We start from the raw sequence: 20,210 nt of genomic DNA on the forward strand, positions 1-20,210 counted from the left end.
GACTTATTTCGCTTAGCATGATCCCTTCCAGCTCCATCCATGTTGCTGCAAACTGCATGTGTTTATCTTTTTTGATCGCTGAGTAATATTACGTTGTGTATATGTACCACATCTTCTTGATCCAGTCATCTATTTTTGGGCATTTGGATTGTTTCCAAAGCTTAGCTATTGTAAATAGTGCTGCTATAAACATAGGGGTGCAGGTGCCCTTTGGAATTACTGTTTCTGTGCCATCTGGGTAAATACCTAGGAGTGGAATTGCTGGATCATATGGAAGCTCTATGTTTAGTAGTTCAAGAAATCTCCACACAACACTAACGATAAAGGACTGATCACAAAAATCTACAAAGAGCTGATGAGACTCAACAAAAACAAAGAAAATAATCCAGTCAAAAAATGGGCAGAACAGCTAAAAAGAAACTTCTCTAAAGAAGAAATGCAAATGGCCAACAGGCATATGAAAAAATGTTCAACATCACTCATAATCAGGGAAATGCAAATCAAAACTACGAGATACCATCTCACACCGGTGAGAATGGTACATATTAAAAAAACTAGCAACAACAAATGTTGGTGAGGTTGTGGAGAAAAAGGAACTCTCCTGCACTGCTGGTGGGAGTGCAAACTGGTCCAACTACTATGAGTTTTATGGTTTTTATAAATTATATTTTCAACTTCAATTACTTGATGTTAGTATATAAAAATGCACCATCTTAGAATATTGATCTTGTGTCCTGAAGCTTTGCTGAATTAAATAATGGTATTTATATACAATTTTGTTACGTGAATAAGGAAAATTTTACTGTTTCCTATCTACTCTATATGCCTTTTATTCATTATCTTATGTTGCTATCTAGAGCCTCTAGTCCAATTTTGAATAAAAGTAATGAGAGCACACATTCTTTCCTTGTTTCTGATCTTATAGGGAAATATTTCACTCTTTTACCATTATGAATGATTATGATGTTAGACAGAATTTTTTTTACCAATATGAGTAAGTTCCCATATATTGCTAGTTTTTTGATAATTTTTTTATTAAAGATGGATAATGGATTCTGCTCAATGCATTCTTGTGTCTACTGAGACTCTTATATGATTGTTAAATTTGTAGTATGCTAATATGTTGAATTATATTGATTGATCTTCAAATATTCAACCAATTTTGTAATGCTGGCATGAAGTTCACTTGGTCATGATATATTTATCTTTTGGTGATAGATGGATTGTATTTGCAAAATTATAAAGAATTGTTGCATCTATAATTACAAGGATTATTGCTCTTTAGTTAATTTTCTGTTTGTTTTGTTTCCCTGGTATATGGTATTAGTATCAGAGTAATGCTGACTTCACAAATGAGTTAGGAAATTCACTTATCTTCAGTTTTCTGAAAGAGTTGGTTTTGAATTTGTATTATTTCTCTTAAAAAACTCCAGAGATCCTACCTTTGTATGTGTGTGTGTCAACTATATTATACAATTATTTCTTTATCATATATAGAAAAAATCAGATTATCAATTTTTTTTTTTTTTTTTTTTGTGGGACCCTCGCCGGCAGCCGGGGAGCGAACTGGCGCTGCAGAGGCTGCAGGCAGCCTTGCAGCCCAGCGCTCAACCGCTGTGCCACCAGGGGAGGCCCCAGATTATCTATTTTGATTGAGCTTTCAAAGTTTATGACTTGGAAGAAATTCATCCATTTCATCTAAGTTGCCAAAATCATTGATACTAAACTGTCATAACATTTCCTTATGGTGTTTTTAGTGTCTGGGAAATCTGTAATGACGTCACTGCTTTCATTCATATTACTAACTTGTATTTTCTTGCTTTCTCTCTGATTATTTACCTAGAGATCTATCAACTTTAATGATCTACTCAAACAACTAATATTGATTTTCTGTATTTTAAAAATATTTTTATTGATTTCTTATTTCTTAAGGTGAAGTTACTCATTTAGACCTTTATTTCTAATGGAAGTATTTAGTGCTGTAAATGTTCCTCACAACATGATATTCACTACATCACACAACTTTTAAGATGTTGTGTTTTTATGTTCATTGATTTCGAAACACTTCCTAACTTTGATTTCTTGCTTACCTATGTGTTATTCGGAATTCTGTAGGTTAGTTCCAAATATTTTTCTCTAACTGCATTAAGATTTTTTATGTATCACTGCTTTTAAGCAATTTTATTGTGATGTATTGATATAATTTTCTTAATGTTTATTATGCCTGGGATTCTTTGAGCTGCTTAAATTTTTAATTTTAGAGATTTATATTTGAAAATTTATTTTTCTTCTCCTTAAGAATTGTGTTTTCCTGCATCTTAGCATACCTAGTAATATTTGATTATATGTAGATAGTGCAAATATTACCTTGTTGGGTGCTGGATATTCTTGAGTTATGACTTCAGATATCATTAAGTTACACGGGAAAAGTTTAATCCTTTTGAGTCTTGGTTTTAAATTTTCTTACGTGGGACCAAAGAAGTGTTTAATCTATAATTAAATTTGCCCTAATACCGAGGCAAAATCTTTGTGGGTATTCTATGTAATGACTTTAAATTACAGAGTTTTCTACTCTGCCTGGTGCAAAAGTTATTCTTTTCTGTGTGAGTTTTGAGCATTATTCCTTCTAATTTTTTTGGTGATTCCTTTCCCAGCTGAGGATAGATTTACATCAATTAGTACTCAGATGAACATAGAGAGAGACCCTCTAGAGATTTCTAGAACTTCCACTTTATGCAGGCCTGTCCTTTGCATTACTCTTCCCTAGAAACTTGCAGCTTTGACTTCTCTAGAATCCCTGCATTGTTCCCTCAACTCATGGACAGCACTGTATTCTCTGTCTAGGCTTCCCCTCTCTGCACTATAACCAGGAAATTCTCTTAGACACTAAGTCAGGGCAAATGTATAATTCATTTTATTTATTTCTTCTTTGTTAAAAATTACTGTCCATCATTAATGATGTTAAATATATTTAAAGCTTTCATTTAATTTAACTATTTTTTGTTCCCTCCATTTTTTTCAGTTTCATGTACACGATTGACTCTGGTTCCTTTTACAAATTATAGACTGAAGTTAAAAGTCTTTTTGAAAGTACATCATTCCTTTTATTTCCTCTATTTAATACTTTCTGGTGCTCAATTTTATCTCCTCTCTGCCTCTAATATTCCATGGGCAATACATTATCGACTATGTTTTTTAATATACTTAGAATACAACCACATCTTTCTATCTCTTTTACAAATAACCTCAAAAAATAAAGTCTCTCCTGACTTATAGCAATAGCTTTTTTACTGTTCTCCCAGATCTCTTCCTCATCTACTATTGTCAATACAGCAAACTCAAAGAACCCTGTAGTAGCCATGGAAAAAAGAAAAACCCCCGCTCATCTGCTTGAAACCTTGTAATGACTCCTCATTTTATCAACAATAAAGATGAATGTATTTTAAAGGCTTAAGGTATTGTATATTCTTGCCTCTGTTATCCCTTTAACTTCAGCTCCAACTACTTTTCCTGAGGGTCACTTCTATGCTGTTTGTCAAGTCAACCATTTGCTCTGGGCCTTGGGGCCTTTCCATTTGCTATTCCTTCTGCTTGGAAGGCCTATACTTCAGAAACCTGTGTGGACTACTCTCTTGTCAATTTCAGTTTTTTTCTCATCTTAACTATTTAAAAATGCACCATAATACCACCTCAGTCCAGGCACTCCTAACATCCTTTTGTCTTGATTTTTGTTTTTTGCTTTTATGCACACATAAGAGTTTTCTATTCTAATCTCTGGGACTCCTTGCTATTATCTGAATACTTTATGGTTTCCTTTTGTATTGATTACTTCCTCTCATTGAAAGAGTTTTCCAGTAAAATATATCTACAGTTCTCTCCTTTTATCCTTTCTTCAAAGGTCATCTTCTCCATTTGGTCTTCATTGATCATTATATTTAATATAGAATTTCTTCCCTTACCCCATGGCTTCATTTATCCCCATTCTTGGCTTATTTTTTTCTTAAGTGGGCTTATAAAATTTTGCAGTATACATTTTATTATTTCTGTATTTTATTTTTTTCACCTCTCCCAATAAAAATTGAAGCTACATGTGGACAGATATTTTTACCTTTTTTTTCTATGATTTTACCTCCAGAACCTAAAAATATACCTAGCAGGTGGTAAGTCTTTAGTAAATAAAGCTGATTAAGATTGAAAATAAAGAATGATTATTTTTCTGAAATGACCACATTCATATGTTAGATGAGGATATGACTGATGTATTTATTTTTATAAACTTTGCTTCTTTTTTTTTTAAAAAAAGATTTATTTATTCATAGAAGAACTGGGGTATAGGGCAGAAATGGGGGGGGGTAAGAAGACACACCAGAGACAAAATACGGAGTAAAAACAGGCAGATTTACTGAAATACACTGCTAAACAGAGTGGCGGACGAGACAGGAGACATTTATGCCATATGTGGTGTAGCTCCCTGGCTGGTGATGAAGTCAGGATGCAGCAGTGATAGCATGATAGTGCTGAGACTTAATCTCTACACCACTAGGGAAGTCCAGCATATGACTGATTTAGTTCAGACTTTTTTTTATAACACTGTTCCATATTATGTGTGGATTTCAAAAGACCCTCCAGAACTCTGTTTTCATGAGACAGAAACTTTCTTACATAGTTAGGATTTAAGAAGTAGCTAGTATATCTAAAACACACTGATGATATTGAAGAGCTGTATGGAATAAAACTGAAAGTTCTTGGTATCTTACCCCCCCCAAAAAAAGACTTCTTTAATCTGACTTTGCACACAATTCTTTCAACTTCACCACCAACTTCCAGTACCACAGCAGAATAGAAATGGCAACTTCTATTGCCATTTGTTTATTGTCCACTATGGATAAGATCCATTATTTAATCCATGTTATATATAGGTTATGGGAGTTATTGTAACCATTTTACAGATGAATAAACACAGGTTAAAAACATTGACCTGCAAGTCAAGAACTGAGATTTGAACAGAGCTTTCTTTTCCTTCTAAACCACTTCTTCGCACAGACTCTGTGTGACTTAGACTTTCAGCAAAGAGTGGCAATGCAGGGCCTACCAGTTAAGGAAGAATATATCCTAGACACAAATATTCAAAAAGATGAATAGGACCACAGACCATCCTGCATACCACAGCCAGTGTTGAGGACATCAGCTCTGGGTAGCACAGCACAGTCATTAATGTTCATAATGATAAAACCAAGTCATCAAAAAAAGATTAATTACATTCCATCCACTCTGTTTAAGAAGGCAGGGAAGTGTGAAATCCATTTTAGAAAGATTTCCATCAAAAATGATTAAAATTTTCAGCTATCCAGAATGATTCATTCCCTGGGGTTTCCACATAGCCAAATATGTAAATTAAAAGCACAAATATTGCCCATTTCTCACAAAACAAAATAAACAAACAAACCACAAAAAAGGGGGCAGAAAGGACTCAATCTAATTGAGGACAGGCTATTTCTTCAGTGCATACCAAGGCGTACACCCAAATTGGTAAGCACCCATGTCTATGTCTTATATCTGCTTTCATTGGCCAGATGTCCATTTGAATGGTTGGTAACCCTGCCAGAAAGGTTCTAATTATTTTGATGATATCTTCTGCTGTAACAATCTTTTTGGGTGGGGTGAATTTGTTTCTGATCCTCCTGAGCACATAGTTGGAATGGCTGTGTCTGCTTTATCCACAGTTCTCTAAAAACATAACCTTACTTCAAATACAAAAGAGAAGTTATCTTAACACTGCAAAAGTGAAGCTGAACACTATTTAATTTGGATTTCATTTATAAAACCAAAAAATAAATGTACCCTTCTCTTAGTCCAGTGCCCATGGCTTGTGATAGAAATAAATGTGAAATAAATGCTGGTTAAAATTTTTTTTGCTGTCCATCTGCAGAATAATCATCACATCAATTGTGTTAAGGTATTGTACATCTAGATGGTAGAATGATGTATATTTATTTCAAATAATGACCTGACAGATGTTAGCACAGATACTTACTTACCCCTGCAACCCTATCTCCTAGAAGAATTCTTGGCATCTTATAAACATTCAATAAATATTAGTTAAAAGAAAGAATGAATAAATAAAACATAAAATTATTAATAAACAAGTGATAAACTTTAGATTATTGACATAGTAATATGACTAATTTATAATTTGGGGAGGGAACATATGCATGTAACTGAATCAAGGAATATCTGAAATGATACAGAGCAAATTTTACCAGCAGTTACTCTGGTAAATGAGGGAGGATTTACAAGATATTCTCACTTGTTACTTTAGTTATAGTATTATTTAAATATTGCCAGAATATATATATTATTTTTATGATTAAAATGTTTTGTACTATTGCAATTACAAAAATGTTTTATTACATCAGACATTCTGGAATTCATATGTTCATTACAATAAAAAGAAAAAAATAAGATGGTATCAGTTACTGGCAATATTGAAGAAAATAAATGATAAGACCAGAAAGTCTCTCAGTATTAAAAAGTCTTAACTGTGTAGGAAGTGAAGAGGTATTAAAAAAAACTATTAAAAATATTCACTAGGTGGAGTGATGAGTGAGAGTAACTTTTTAATGGAAATGAGTATTCCTTTTGGGTTTATGAAAATACGTTTGGAACTATAGAAGTGGTGATTGTCACAATATTGCGAATATACTGAAGTTACTCAATTGTTCCCTTTCAAATGATTGCTTTGAATTTTATCTCAGTAAAAACACATATCTTTGAAATAAAACAAACAAAAATATGTAAAGTTTCTGACTATTATCCTACAGACCAAGTGTGAGGAGACATATTACTGGGATTAATTCCCAAAATAAAAAAGGAGCTAGGACGGGATCTAATCATAGTGCCCATTATTTAGAAAAATGAATCCTGGCAACTTTTCTTATGCTAAGAGCTTTCTAACTCATTGTAACCTCCAGAGCAAGGTAACAGAGGAAATAGAATCGAATCCTAATACCAGGAACAGTCAACCGTCCTCAGCTAGGTCAACACTGTTGTGTCTGACAATGAAGTCCTCTCCAGCGGAGACCACTTGTTCTTCATCTGTGTCCTCAGCACCAGGCACAGCGCCTGACAACTGAAGATGATGGAGGTTGAATGAATGATACTTAGACAAGGGGCAGTAATGCTGGAATGAAAGTGCCTTTGAGTTGTTTGATGTTGACTAGGGGAAAACTGAACTCAGAAGCTTCTATTACCACCCCCAAAGTGAGGCAAGCAAAAAGAGTTCTGTTTCATATTTAATTAATTTTCTACCTTTGGACATTTAGATTATTTCCAGTTTTTTCTCTTATAGGATGTATTCAATGAAAATGCTTACACATGTTGGCTGACATACCTTTATATCCTAGGATAGATTCTTGGACATGGGAATTGCTCACAGGGTTCAAACCCTGTGAACATTTGCAGACATTCCATGCATAATTCAGAGTGTTTTACAGAAAGATTACACTAGATTATGCTTCCACTGACTATGGATGAGAGTTCCTCTCCTGGCACCGTGGCAAACATGAAAATTAACAATAAAAGCAAAACAGAAAACTTTCCACTAAATTTAATGGGCAAAATTGAAAAACTGTTTAAATTTGTTTATCTTTAATTATGATGAAGTCAAAAATGCTTGCAAATCTATATAAATCATTTGTATTTTTTCTAGGTTTTATTTGTACTTGCTTTAGGTTTTATTTTGTAGTTTAACATTTCTTCACCTAAAGCACAACTATGTAGAAATTTAATCTTCAAAATTCTTCTTAGTGGTTTTTTTTTTTCTTAAATGTGGACTGGGAAGGAGAATATTTTAAAGAGGAGATAGAATAACCAAGCCATTTTAACATTTCTATTATTAAAATAAAAAAAATGTGGCATTATGTGGTATTTGCAGAGGTATGAAATGGTAACTTTTTTCCTAAAAGAAAATAATATGACAATAAATATGAATGACTTTTTCAAGAGCACTAAGACACTGTGCCATAATAAATATACATTTTCTACTAACTGTACCAACTTTTGTTTTTAATAAAGTGAAAGGCTTCAGTCAGAAAGAAATGAGTCTGAGAACTTTTATTTTTATATTTAAACAACTATAAAACTCCTCAAATTGAAAACAGTTCTTCCATATCTATAATAATCAGAATACAAAATCAAGTTTTTACAAATGTGATATCCATTGCCACCTAACCGCTTTGATTCTCCCCACTTGTACTACAACTCCTACCTGGGTAACTATGGACAAGTTATTGGCAATGTCAATTAGCTGAGCTCATTCTACAAAGCACTGTGCACTCCTGAACTTGTGAATTTCATAGCCTGTTTTCCATCAAATAAATCTTTTGTTCTACAAAATAAAACATTTTGAAATTCAAAAGGTAGATATATTGCTACACTTTAACATTTCCACAGTCTGCCAAAAAAATACAGTTAGACAAGATTTAAATGACTATAACAGTCTAGATACTATGTCTTTAAACTTTACTTAATCCTACTTGGGTTTTGAAAACAAACCTTCTTCCATTTGTGATGCTTCAGATGTCAAAAAATGTTTTGGTTGGTGTTCAGATTCCTAACTGCAGCAAGAGGGTCTTACTAGCTTGAATTCTGGAACGTGAGATGGCTTTACCATTTGTATTCTGATCTCACTATCTAGTCTCTCTACTTTTTTGTACAAAGGAAAAATCACCTTCTCTTCAATTATTTTGCTTTTCTACTTTTCACTGTAAGATTAGAAATGGCAAAGAAAATATCATGGTGACTTAAAAATGGTTTCAACAAAATGTTTCCAACCCTTTTGCTGCTTCTCTGTTGGTTTATATTTCAAAATGTATAGTCTACAATTCAAAATATACAGCCCAGTTACCCTCGACTCATGCGTTTAAACAATGTCTTTTGGGGAAATATTCAGTTAATTCAAAGACTAGTTTCTCTGACATTTCTCTTTCCTTTCTTAACTCTCAAGATGGCATCTGAGGAAGGAGGGCTGCCTGCTATCCTTCACAGGTTTCATCTTTGTTGGACTATAATGTGACAGAGTCTGGTCCCCTTTAGTCACTAGGTATCTAGTACCCACCAATGTGTTGCTGATACTGCTTTTTGGGGTTTTGGAAGAGTAAATAGACCTAATGCCATTGTTGAAATTTATGGCTTGTGAATTTCAAGGAAATGTTCTGCTCAACCTTCACTGGCCTCTCAGCCCTATCTCATACTGATTCTATAGAATCTCTGGTCAAATTTCTTTCATCTGCTTCCTTTCATGGTGTTCCCATTGAAGGTTTATAGTTGCTCAATTCAACCACTTTCTTGCCCCTTCCAAATTAAATGAGGAAAGTTCTAGATTTCTTCTACAGTCCCCTCTTCCCTCTGCCTCAGTATGCCTTGAAGCCCTACAATAGTGACCAGTGTTGACATGAGCCTCACTATGAAGATTCTTCTCAGGATTTCCTTCTGATTCATACACCCTGGTCAGCAATTTCTAAACAACAACCTAGAAACATCTTAGTTTGTGTTGTGTAGCTATCATCATGCTGACCTGAGATATGTTTTCCTAAACTATACTTGAAACAGCAAGTATTAAGATTTTTTTCAAACTTTCCCTCTTTTCCTCTTGCGTCTTCCCAACAGGAAAACCAGGACACTCAATTTGAATTCTTATCTGCTTCCTTGGATTCTCTAAAGTTACTCTTGTGACTTTATTTTTTATTTCTTTTGGTTGAAATTGAGCTTTCCTAACATCACTTCCCCCCCCCCATACTGAAGCACATGTTCATACTTCCACAATGTTATTCAGATATGTGAGTAACTCTTAGAATTTAGAAACCCCTTTTCCTTTGCCGTAAATCCTGATTCATGAGATTCTTGCTCACTGTCCACTGATAAAAAATAAAAATCAACAACATTCCCTGAACACCAATTCTTTTTTCTTCTTTGTATTCCTGCTGTAATAACCCAAATCTTGCTGGAGATAATGGATGCCTCTGGCTGAATAGGGGGAGGGTCAATTAATTTATTTCAAAAAATCTTGTCCCTATTATAGTTGAAACTAATGAAATTGATACTTTTATCTTCTACTTGTTTCCAAATTCATTTCTTAGAGGAACCATTCCTTTTCTCCAGAACCTACTTTTAAAAACAAAGTGTTTTTAAACAAAGATATACTATAGTTTATCTTTAACTACACAATAGATTCCATGTAGCACTACCCATGAAGATTTCATTAAAAATTTGTTTTTTTTTTTATTTCAATCCATTTCAACAAGCATCGGCTACTTGTTTTTAACCAGCTTATAACCACACACTAGAAAGGAAAAAGAGGTTTGCAAAAGGAAAAGACATATCATAACTCTTCAAATGTAAAGAACCAGATGCATACGTGTAATAATTAAAATACAATGTAGGACTCAGAGTAATTTTGTCAACAGGCTTGCCCTGATTGTTATAGGTACTTAATACATATTTATTGTTCTTTATTATGTGTTATATAGATAATCCAGTACAGGTTATCTGAGCAATTTATAATAATGTGAGTTGAGAAGATGTTAAAGAGGAAATTAGATAGGTTAGACCTCACATCTTGGATAAAATTTGGAAATGTAGAAATAAGGAAATCAGCGATTTCAGGCAAGAAGAAAACATGAGGAGGAAAACTTGGGAAATAAGAATTGTCAGTTCAGAGGACGATTTTGTTATGTTAAGCTTTAAATTGGCTGAACAGCACAAGTCATTCTAGAAAAATGTATTTTTTCCAGATATTTGTTCTTGGCATTGCCTCTCTTGTTCTCCCCACCCCCATATTTTTCATAAGGCAAATGCTTTGTCATGTTCTTCCCCTTCATAGGATTGATATTGGCTCATTCCACTGCTTCTGTTCTCTCGGTCACAGCTGTCTATGAGAGGCTTTCTTATCCCAAACGATCTGACTAAGCGAGTCTCCTAGCAAATACCAGCAACATAGGGGTCAGCCCCGGTGGGACTTGCAAGCTTTTGACACTGGATTAAAGCCATTTTTGCTACTAGTGAAGCTTATGAGAGTTTGTCTGTCTTCTAATGTTACAGCGAAATTTCCATCAAAATAGTAATAGCTCAAAAAAAGAGAATAATGCTACCTTTCATCTTTTCTTGTTCCTTTCACTGCCAAACACATTGGGGAAAATAAGAATAGATATACTGCTAAAACTTCCAGCATAAAACTGACTGAAACTGTTTCCTCCAGAGTCCCAGTGTCCCAGAGACCCATCACAAAGACTTTTATTTTAATGTAATTATCCTTGACCTCCTGATGCCCTCTGGCACTTTAACCAAGTTTTCTTAAAATGTTTTTCTCAGTTTTTAGGTTGGAGCACTCTTCTGATTTACCTCCTCCTGCTCTAGGCTATTCTTTTTCTGCCTTCTCTTCTTCCCCAAATATAGGTATTTTCAATGATTCTGTCATGATCTCTATTTTTTCTCTCTTAATTATCTCCCTACCTGATCTTACTTACCTTAATCTCAGAAAACCCCTATATAAATGTATGTTATATCAATATCTATCTTTACAGTTATGTGATGCTTAACAGTGAGGATGTGTTGTAAGTAATGTGTCCTTATATCATATGACATCAAATATCATAGATTATACTCACAAATCTTGATGGCATAAAATGATACAAAGCGAGAATAGATACAACGCAGGTATAGAGACCTCCATCGTATATGCAGTTTATCATTAACTGAAATGTCGCTGTGCAGCATAAGACCATACACATATATAGGTGTATATGCATATATGCATATTCATATTTATACACACATTATGTGTATAGCTCCAAATGACTTCTCCACTGGACTACAATCCAGCATTTATCTAGTATTTTCTCAATTAACCTGACATATTATGATATGGGAAGAAATTAGAAATTTTTGCAATATTACCCTTTGGAAAAATGAAGCTAATTAAGATAAGGTTTATGCCTGAGACTTTGGAGTCCCTACATCTCCAACATTGTTTTCTGCCATGCACACCTACATTCTTTACAGTCAAGGCAGAGTGTATATGGTTGAATGATTGGTTACTATCCATTTATGATCTTCCCAGGATTGTAAGGATACTGAGGTCTGTCATAATATTAGCTTTATGCAGACAGAAGTGAAGTCTTATTTATTCTCCAAAATAACCCCAGCACCCAGTTTGATTCAACAATATTCTCTTAAATTAATGAACCACATTGTCTGTGTTTTATCAATACCACAGGTAAAAGGATGAATACTGTTCTGAGTATTATTTTGTAAAAGCTTATTTTCTAAAGTGTTTGTTTTTTTCAAGCTACAAAGCTACTGTGCTGTAGATTAAGGACTTTTCTCCAAGGGCTTTATTGGTTTATTTATTTACAGAGTTTGGCTATAGCTTGGCAGATAGCATCAGTAACTGAACACAGAGAAAGAGTAATCGGCCACTGTTTTAAAATTTACTGATGACCTCTTACAGCAGTAATACTTTAACATGGGCAGTGTGGCTAACATCTCTAAATATTTTTACCCCTATTTATCTGTTAGATGATAGCTGACATCCCTAAGTGCATAAGGTTATAGTTAATGACCATTGAGCATATTTATCTTGCTCTAAATATGTTTACCTTGTTCTAATTCCAGTTTATGTTTGCTTGCTTTTGTTTTGTTTGTTTATTTCTTAACATTAGATTGAGAGGTTTCTTCTTTGTTTTACTCTCTAATCTGGAAATGGTTCCACCAGCAAAAGCTAAATATATTTTCAAAATATATGTGCACAGACTGGTTGACAACACAAATTGGTAAACCATATGAGTAGATATTGCACTCTAAGGAATATTACCATAGACCAAGATCCAAAATGAGAACAAGACATTTCTGAATTTCATGAAGGTAATAGGTAACCTATCAGACTTAAACAGAATTGGTAAACTAGCTATTTAATGTTCTCTCTATATATTAGGACATATTATTTTGATTCCCAATACCCTTCTCTCAATTTGATTCCCAATACCCTTCTCTCATATGTTTTGATGGCATGTATATTTTATCTGCAGTTGATTGCTTCAATCTGGGTCATATCATATTTTCATAGCAATATTTATGATAAAACCCTGGTGAACTAAACATACCTCTCTATGTAAGGTCTTAACGTTCTTCATGCCTTTTGTGTAACTAACAGTTATTGAATTGGGAATTATGGAAGCATGTTGCAAAATGTAGAGTCCATAATCAATTTTTTTTGGTCTTTAGTGTTAAAATGAAATAGTAAGAACCATTGACCTATTTGACAACCTATTTCAAGATATCATGATTCTGAAATATGGATATAAACAGAAAAAAAAAAAAAACATTGTCTTAGCCTAGTCCCTTCCATTTTTGTGTCTGTGTAATATTTTCTTTGACTAGTGTGGTTGGTAGACTGTTGTTTAAACCAGTCAATGCAAATTAGCCTTGTAATTTCCTTTGTAATGAAAGTCTGCTTTCGCTCACCTAATCTCTAGTTCAGTTTTATTCAGGCGGCTGCTTTGTGTTCCTATTAAGGACAGAGGAGTCAGAAGAGCAGTAAATGTAATCCACTATCATCTACTTCAGATATAGGTTTTAAATGATGCTCTTTTTTTGAACATTAGTTTAACATAAATTTTATAAACACTGGCTGTCATCTTTGAAAGAGCTATACTCTACATTATTTTAATAACTTTCTCAGAAAATAGCACATAGTCAAAACTTCCAACACATATCATGGCAGATAAAGCATTTTTTAAAATATTGTGGAAATTTATTTACATGGGCAATGACCAAACACTAGCTAAATGTGCATATTATTGCAGGAGAAATGTGTAGATTTATAAGTGATGTGCATTATATTTTCATTGCAGGGAACGTGATCATAAATTAAATAAGTCCTTTGGATTTCTATATGATAATGACAATGACCAATAATAATAGACACCATTTATTGGGTGCTACCCATCTGCCACATTCTTAACATAAATTAACACTAATCCTTGCAGCAAATGTGAATATACATTATTCCTGTTTTGCAGGTGAGGAAATGAAAGCTAAGAAAGGTTATATAACTTGTTCAATGCTTCACACAGGAAAATTACAAAGTTGGAATATAAAACCACTTCTCTTAGGTTTCAGTGCATATCTTCTTTGCATCTCTTGCTCCTGACCACAAACCCCATACAAATAGCTCTAACAATTGGAAAAATATGAACTTCCTAATGGAGTTTATATGATTCCTAATATACTTAATTAATAACATTTTTATAAAGTGGGGTTATTGTTTTTTAACATATATTTGTAAATAAGAACCTAAATACTAACTTTTATGAATTTTATTTTCAACCTTACACATTCCATCAAAGTATACCTTGATCTTTGACACACCCCTCTGCTTTTGCAGTCAGCACTGGCAATTTCAGTTTGCCAGTTGATATCACGTTTTTGCTTAAGAGAAAAATGTAGCCTCGATCAAGCTCCTCAAGCCAAGCAGGAAGCTTGTCTCACTCATTTCTTATCTTCAGCATCTCTCACCATGTCTGACATTAAATGAATGGCTGTTTTATAGTTAATTATTTCCCTGCGTAGACCTAGAGTTCCATGAATGTGAAGACCACATCTAAAGCTTCTAATATGTCTGCCTCAGACCCTACAGGGGAAGTCACAGCCCACATCCACATGGTAAATTGTGAAGAAGGGAAGATTTAATCATTCAATCAATTCATCAACTTCTTGAGCAGAAAGGGGAAAAACAGAAGAAGACTTTTCCTGTCCAAAAAACAAAATCAAAATGATAAAAAGACAAAATGTCTTGCCACCAAATGCTCCTTTATAGAATTATTTAGATAACAATAAAATTACTCTACTACCAATGCTATTGTATCACTCAGTGCCCCACTATATCCCAGAAACTGCCAAATATTTTATATATGAATATTATTTAATTCTTAGAAAATATCAATATTTTCTGTTTTAGATGTAAAAGAATGAAATTCATGGAAGTCATTTCTATAAAGTACAAAGCCACAATTTGAACATGGGTTTGCATCCCCTTAGTTCACATGCTTTTCCCATAACAATAAATCTAGAATATTCAGGAAAACAAGAGTTTCCTGTGTCTTATAAAATGCCACTAATTCTTTCACATACCTCTCATAATTACAGATTTACAGCTGTTCAATGACTTTTTATAAACTATTTATATACTTTAAAATATACTCTGCACCAAACAAAAGTATGTGGTTATTTCCATGAAAATTTTAAGTATACATCCAAGAATTAGAAGCCAAATAAGGTAATTATTCACCACATTATGGCTGATTTTATGAAAGAGTGTGTGTGTGTGTGTGTGTGTGTGTGTGTGAGAGAGAGAGAGAGAGAGAGAGAGAGAGAGAGACGTGGCATCCACAACATTAAGAGAATTGAGTTCTTGAGATTGGTGATGATTTTCCATTCATCTCCATATTTAACTAAAGTAAGAAGTCTTCAAAACATCTTATTTACATTATAAACTATAATGTCGTATGTGATGAAAAATAAGTTGGGAGACATTTGAAATGTTGTATGCAGGTTATCAATTAACTATTAGATTATCGACATGGTATCAATTAGAACTGCATACAACTGATAGCAGCCTTATTATGCTGCTATCCAAATAAAAGACAGGAATAGCAGAAAAGAAGAAAATACTAATCATATGGCCTGTTCTTTCCCTAAGTTCACCCTGAAAGATTTCTCCTTTCTGGTTCTACTTTTCATTATAACCTCGTAATTTAGTTTGTGTTTATTTAATTATTTGTCTGTTTCAGAAAGAAATTTACCAGTAAAATGACTAATTTTTAAAAAGAAACCAAATATATTTCCAAGGCTCTGCCAATGTGTAATGTCTTCTAACACTGGCCAAAAATAGCAATCGACTAATTTTGAAATAACTGTTTTCTCTGCAGAAATCTCGATGCTATTCTATTTGTCCTCCCTTCTTGAATCCCCCACCTCCAAACTCCCACCCCGGAAAGAAAGCAAAACAGATTACAGTAAATTTTGGCAAGGAATTCTATTTGCATCATTTTCTTAGAAGTCACGTGCTTTGGATTTCCTCTTGTTTATGATATATTAAAATGCCTTCCAGATGTTTTTAATTATGAAAAGACATATTTTCAAAAAAACAGAGTAATCCATATTAAAATTTCCTCATTTTTTAGTGGCCAATAAATTAGTATATCCCAGTTTATCAAACTACCCCATAAGTCTGAGGGTGACCTCTCTAAAGAAGGTCAGGCATTGAGTTAGACAGCTAGATTTGGGCAGAGAGCGAGTTTTACCAAGAACATTTTCAGTTCATGTTTCCAATTGAAGTTGCTCCCTGCCTGGGGCCTAGCCTGATGAAAAAGCCCATTGGCTGGAATTGCTTAAATGTCCCACACAAATATAAACACCTCCACAGTGTTGGGAAGATGAAAGGAACAGCTTATTGATATTGTATATGCTAACATTTGGATGTGGGACAGGAAAGACAGCACTTAACTGCTGGTATGCAGTGCTGAGGCTGGGTTACATGAAGAGGTTTCATTTACTGATGTTGGATGCATGCCCAGACTGCCATAGTAGAATTTAGGGGAAAACACAGAAAGGAGGAGAACCACAGAATGGTTTTTGGGAACATCCACATAGGGCAGAAGAATAAATACCTATGACCGTGTTTCCATAAATGAAAGGACAGGCCACTGGGGAACTGTTGTGAGCCCCCTGAATCCTGGCCCCTCTCTCTCCATTAGTACTTGCAGGTAACTGGCTTTTCATCCAAAAAGAGAAAGAGGCAGGGCAGGGCAGGAAGAAACCTTAGATCACTTTGCCTGTTGTTGTTTTAAGCTTAGCAAGGAGAATAAATGTGTTTTTCTTTTGCTAATGTTACCAAAAGAGAAAGAGCTTTGTAGGATTATAGACCTGGTGGCTTTTAAAAATGTATCTGCTGAACATCTGTCATGTGGGACAGGCCAGGAACCTTTTAGGGAAGTAGAGATTTTGTGACTCACAGTGTGAATTTAAATTTAAAAGGGACATTCATTGACCTCAGTTAAGAAAGCATTTTCTGATGTTTAACTCTCTCCTGGGCTCCACCCCATCTCTTCTCTCTGTAACTAAACATATTTGCATATTGTAAGTGTGCTAATGACGATGAGTTTGGAAAGGTAGCTCATGAAAATAAATATCTGAAAGGAAGTGGTGCTTGAGGAAATTTTAAATAGAGACAGTGGGATACATATGAACTGTTTAACCCATATTTACTGAACTCCTCAGTGTACATGGAAGAGTCCTATAGAAAGGAGAAATTGAAAGAAGTTTCATGGGATAACAGTAGATGGGACAAAGAGGACAGTGATGAAGGTGTTACAGGGCAGCCCTGATAGAAAATGGGTTGCCTTACTGTGGGTCCTCACCCACGCGCTTAAAGGGACTTATTAATACTCCGCTGCAGGCACACACAAAAGGTTAATAAAAGGTTTATTCACAAGGGAAGGGGAAATGAGGAAATGTACAACTTAGGGAGAAAAGTGGGAGATAAAGTCTTAAATGTGTTCTACCCGATCCACCGATCTGGAATCCCAAATGCCTCTCTGAGAGCTGGCTGCGAGCCACCAGCCAGCAGTGAAGCCAGGAGGCGAGAGAGAGACCCCAAGGCCCATGTGTTTGGTTTTTATACCAAACCTGGCTGCTTAACTCCACCCTCAGGTCCCAGCAACCTTCCCTTTGGTGGTGATGGGATTTATCTTTCCCAATGTCCTGATGGCTTTGGTCTGGAGTGGGGGTGGAGTCCACAAAGCCTGCATGGAAGTAGCTCAGGACATCCTTTCCCCCTAACAAAGGTACTCTGAAGATCTTCCAGCTCAAAGGTTAGGAGATTGGCATTTACAGGAAAGAGCATGAGAATTCAAGAGGTATCTTGATGGGAGAAGAAAAAGATCAACAATGGGTCATGGACGTATACCTTACTACAGTCATTTAGGTCTTTGAATTTTGTAACCTTGCACAAAATAGATACCAGATGGATATTTGCTAATGAGCAGAAGATATGAATTCAGAACAAATGAATTCAGTGTGGGATGATCTATTAACTGGAGCATCATCTGTAGCCACAGCGATGTAATAAAAAAAGATCTGGATTATAGAAAGTATCACTAGTGCCCATTCCCAATGACCACTTGATGCAATTTAAATTTAACTTTGGAAAAACCTGCTAGAAAATGCACCTGCTGATGTGACATTGTTGGAGATCTCTCCTACATGGAGGAAGTCCAACTTAGTCATTTATTTATTTATTTATTTTTGGTTTTAACTGACACATCTTTATTTTTTCATTTAAAAATATTTTTAATTATTTTGTATATTTTTTGCATCATTTTTCATTTTTGTACGATGTATGCATTTTCATCTTGGTTATAGTCCCCATAAAATTCCCACCCCCCATTCATCCATGAACTATCACCATGGTCCCTTGTGGTCTTCCCACCCTTGTTTTGATCCTACTCCCTTCGCCCCCCAACCCCTGCCCCCGTATGTCTCTGATTTTCAGTTGCCTTTGATTTTGATTTGTACTTCAACCTAGTTATTTAAATGTTCAGCTTTAGGAGGAAATCAAGTGGAACAGTAAGGAAAAGAAGAACAACTATTCAGCCTTCCCTTCTTCCAAATGAGAGCCATAATCCATGGAGGGATGAATGTCCCCAGCAGATAACTGTCGTGTCCAAATACGATAACACACAGTCTGGGAACATGGTCCTTACCTTAAAGGAGCTTATTGCTTTTCATTTGAAAGATGACCTCCTTAGAAATAGTTTGAACACAACATCAAGCTGCATCTTTGTTCTCCTTCCTCCTCACCTTACTCTTTCTATTCTAGCTATACTGACTTTCTCACTACTTGTGCAACATGCTCTTACCTCAGGCTGTTATCTTTGTGGTTCCCTTTGCCTGAATGTTTTTTAACCTAAATATCTATGGGGCTCACTCTTTCTTCCTTAGGTGTCTGCTAAAGGTGATTTTATCAAAGTGGCCTCCTTGACCTTATTCTGCAGAATAGTTCCACCTCCCCAGGCCCAGCTTCTATTGCTTCTACTTATATTTATTTGTTTTCAGTTTATTTATCATAACCAGATGAACTTTAAAATTTTGAACTTAAATTTTAAAAATATATGCAATATATATTTTAAAATGGACATTTAAAATATTTAAAAATTATATAACTCTTTTCTTCTGCCACTTGCATGTAAACTCCATGAAAGCAGGCACTTGGTCTATTTTGTACATTATCAGTCTCCTAGGTCTGGAACAGTAGCTTGCTCATAGTAGGTGCTCACATTTCTTCGATATGTGAATCAATGCCCAAGAAAAAGAACAAAATGCATGAGGACCACAGAGGAAAGATAGAGTGATTCTAAATGGAAGAATCAAGAAAGGCTTAGGGAAGATAATGTGTTTTTACTATGTGCCCTGCTAGGTGGTGGTGGTGAAGAGCAAAAAAGAGATAAAGGGGGTGGGGGATTGTTGTCCAGCAATGCTCTATACAATCAAAGGCTATGCAATGTCAAATCATAATGATACCCGAGAATATATTTTTTATCTGAAATGCAAATTTAACTGGGCATCCACGTATTTTACCTGGTAACCCTATACTATCAGAACACTATAACAAGAGAATAGGTGTGTGTTGTTATTCAAAATTCATAATTTACATAATAAATAATGTAATAAATATAAGGCAGTGATGGCATGCCAGATTTCATTTATACCTCCAAGGCCATTACAGCTTTGGGGCAGATGAAGGGGCATTGATATTACAACCGCAGCACAAGGCGAGTTTTTTTTTTTTTTATTTTCATTCAGTTTTGACTGCAATATTTTATAATTTTTGAGAAGTTTATAAGATATCTGCTTTAATGTTGGGGGTTTTTTTTGGTCACCAACTGTCTCTAGAATTAGGACACTATCCAAAATGATTCACAGCACATCATGGAGGCTGTTTGACTTTGTTAGCATCTTCTTATAAAATCTACAATCCAATTTAAAGTTATATATTGGGGGCACATTTAATGCCAATTATTAGCATTCATGCTGAAAATGATTGTCACTTTTAATAAACTATCATTTTAAAACTATAATTATATGGAAACTTAAAT

This window comes from Talpa occidentalis, unplaced genomic scaffold, assembly GCF_014898055.3.
Source record: "Talpa occidentalis isolate TD23 unplaced genomic scaffold, MPIMG_talOcc4v2.1 talOcc4.9, whole genome shotgun sequence".
NCBI lineage: Eukaryota > Metazoa > Chordata > Mammalia > Eulipotyphla > Talpidae > Talpa > Talpa occidentalis.